The following is a 3,644-nucleotide window of genomic DNA, read 5'->3' as shown; positions in this document are numbered from 1 at the left end:
CTAACTCCGGTTCTAATCAGTTCCCAACAGCTTAACTCGGTTATACTCAGACGACATCAGTTCAAGACAATGTCAGACCATAGACAGCTCGGCTCAGATCAGATCAGAATATACTCAGCTCAATTCAGTTCTAAACAAGATCAAATCAGTTCGGTTTAATTCCCATAATTCTTGTCAGTTCGTCTACTGGTTCTATGAGACTGATTAAATCATAAACCAACCAAGACTGAAGAGAACAAGACCACGTGGGTATCATGGAGGTGATGTTTGTACTGAACAGACAGCCCACGTGGGCCAAAATCACCCAAACTGTCCAAGGAAGGGCCAGCGTGCTGAGGCCAAGGACCAGCGTGCTGATATGTGTACTGAAGGACAGCCACGGACTTCCTGTGTGTGCTGACGGACACACACAGACACACACACACACGTCCTGTGTGTACTGACGGACACACATAGACGTCCTGTGTGTGCTGACGGACAGCAATTGACAGCCACGAACATCCTGTGTGTGCTGGCGGACACCCACAGACACACACAAACATAGACGGACAGCCACGGACGTACTGTGTGTCCTGGCGGACACCCACAGTCATCTTGTGTGTACTGAACAGACAGCCCACGTGGGCCAAAATCACCCAAACAGTCCACGGGGAGGGCCAGCGTGCGGAGTCCAAGAACCAACATGCTGAAATGTGAACTGATGGACAGACACGGACGTCCTGTGTGTGCTGACGGTCACAGACGGACACACACGGACAGCCACAGATGTCCAGTGTGTGCTGGCGGACACCCACGGACATCCTGTGTGTACTGACCAGACATCCCACGTGGGCCAAAATCACCCGAACAGTCCACGGTAAGGGTCAGCGTGCTGAGTCCAAGGACCAACGTGCTTATATGTGTACTGATGGACAGCCCCGGACGTCCTATGTGTGCTGACGGACATCAGTTCAAGACATCATGCTCAGCTAACTCCGGTTCTAATCAGTTCCCAACAGCTTAACTCGGTTATACTCAGACGACATCAGTTCAAGACAATGTCAGACCATAGACAGCTCGGCTCAGATCAGATCAGAATATACTCAGCTCAATTCAGTTCTAAACAAGATCAAATCAGTTCGGTTTAATTCCCATAATTCTTGTCAGTTCGTCTACTGGTTCTATGAGACTGATTAAATCATAAACCAACCAAGACTGAAGAGAACAAGACCTTAGACAACTGATCCTGACAGGTTAACCAACATACAGCAATTGGTTCTCATCAAAACATGGCTGAATCAAGAAGCTGAAACTTACCGGTTTTACTCAACTAATTAAACTTGACTGGTTGTCCCTCTTCAAGCTAACCACAAATTAAACTGATCAACACCACAAGAATCCATGGTTGTTTTTATTCAGAATTTATCTCCAGTGTAGGCAAACCAACAAAACTTCTCACAGAAACTGATCCACAACCATCTTACCGATCAAAATCAAAGGCTGAAGAACATGGGTAATTCTAAACTCTTGGACACCAAACCTTCAGCTCTTAACCACACCAGAAAACACTGGATAAAGTCACAGGATGGTGAGAAAGGTTTGTCCATGCTCAATTCTCTTCTCTGAATTTTTTTCTGAATTTTTCAACTAGTTTTTCTCACAAATTTTTCTCTCTTCTTTCTCTTTTTCTCTCTGAATTTTTCTCTGGTTTTTCTTGCAGGTTATGAACGTCCAGAGGAGAGAAGATGGTGTTTTATAACATAAGAAGTTGCTTCAGGTGAGGGTTTACTTAAACCAAAGCAAGTTGCTGTCCTTTCCCTCCTATGAAGAAAGATTATTTTGTTTTTATTAAACAAGCAACCAGCTTGTGATTTTCATGTGACTTTAGTGAAGCAAGCAAGCAGGTAGCTGCAGCTCATGTGACTGATTTACTGAGAAAGCAAGAAGAATAGCTGGTGAAGGTATTAGACTGGTCGGAATTTACTTAAGAAACTTAACGACAATTTCGGACAGTTTTCGACTAAAATTTCTCATCCTTCAAATCTTGTCTTGCTTTCAACTAAGCTTGCCTAGCTTAAATAAAATTCGACCAACATTATTAACACTATACCAGAACTATCAGTGAGAAGCCTTTCAACCACAAGACAGTCCCGTCGAGGTATTAATTCACCGGGTCGACTTTATTTTTAAATCTGATCGACCAACTCCAACCTGGTCGAGCAGAGTTTTTCTCGACCAAAAATTAACTGGCCTTTGAGGGTTATTACATTCTTCCCCCCTTAAAAGAATTCGTCCCCGAATTCTCAAAACTTATCTGTACATACTTTTACTGAACACTGGAGTCTCTGCAAGAATTTTAAGATAACCAACTCTGAACTTATCCTCATCTGCTCGTGTCAAAACAATTGATGGTTCCCCAAATACTTGAACTTTTATAAATTTTTCCTTTTCTCCAATCTTCTGATATGGTGCTCACCTACCGCAAAGGACCTTTAGGATAGGCTAAATAGGGTTACAAGTTTTCTGGTCTCAGCAGTTCTATCATACTGGGTCTGATATAAGATTACGCAAAATCGGCTCACCAATAACATAACTAAAAGAAGATCCGGTCAACAGATAACCATTTCAACTCTGAACAACTCGGTACAGACCAAATAACAGATTTGCGGATTTCCCCAACTTTTCTAAAACAATTCTTTCTTTTCTGAGCAAACACTTTCACGATAACCAATTCTTCATCGCACATAACTTGCATATACTGTGGTCTACATACTTCCTTTGACATCGTTGAATCTCTGAATACCATTACTTCTGAAACCTTTCTATCTGATTTCCTCCAGTTCAATAACATGGAAATATGGAACGTTAGGTGATGTGCCATACGTGAAGGTAACATCTTCAGTCTGGTTAATGTCAACTTGATTAACCGTGCAACAATCAAACAAGAACATGCACGATCAATCACGCTAACATGATTCAGACCAAGGGTGCCACTCTCAAATACACACACACACACTTATTCCAGGAATGATTTCCCTTACAGTATTCCATACCCTTTTTATCTATCTGAGATACTCTTCAAAAACTTCTGAACGACTCAATCTCACTGAAGTTTCGCATATCCAAGTCCTGTTCTATTACTTTCTAATTTCCTTCTTCTGTCTAGTAACTGAGGAATCAACAAGTCCGCCTATACCAAACTTGATTTACCAACGAAGTACTCTTGTATGATGACTTCACACTTTCTCTGATAATACCTCTTCTGATCTCTTAACAACTTGAGCATTCCCATATGCCTTATGGTTATACCTTTTTCCTTGCACTCTTCAATCTTCCTTGGGATTTACTTCACATCTGCTTAATTTTAGGTTGAATTTGGGTTCCTTCTCCCACATCTCCACTTTATGAACTTGTACATGACACAGTCCTCATACTATTCTTCGAAATTCTCTTCACCCAGTTCCTTCTATGAATTCCTTAGATTCTCATCCTTCAACTGAGTTCCTCAAATACGAATGAATAAGCCATCTTGATTTTCTACTTGCAATCTTGAAGGTTCTCTATTCTCTCCTTATAAGGAAGCAAAATAAATCACTCCCAATTCCGCTTCATGATTCTTGAGATCCTACTCCATATCATCATTAATATCACTTCCTCTTAAAGCA

This window comes from Brassica napus, unplaced genomic scaffold, assembly GCF_020379485.1.
Source record: "Brassica napus cultivar Da-Ae unplaced genomic scaffold, Da-Ae ScsIHWf_1101;HRSCAF=1566, whole genome shotgun sequence".
NCBI classification, from domain to species: domain Eukaryota; kingdom Viridiplantae; phylum Streptophyta; class Magnoliopsida; order Brassicales; family Brassicaceae; genus Brassica; species Brassica napus.
The sequence above is the reverse complement of the archived record's forward strand: the minus strand, read 5'-3'. Positions refer to the sequence as shown.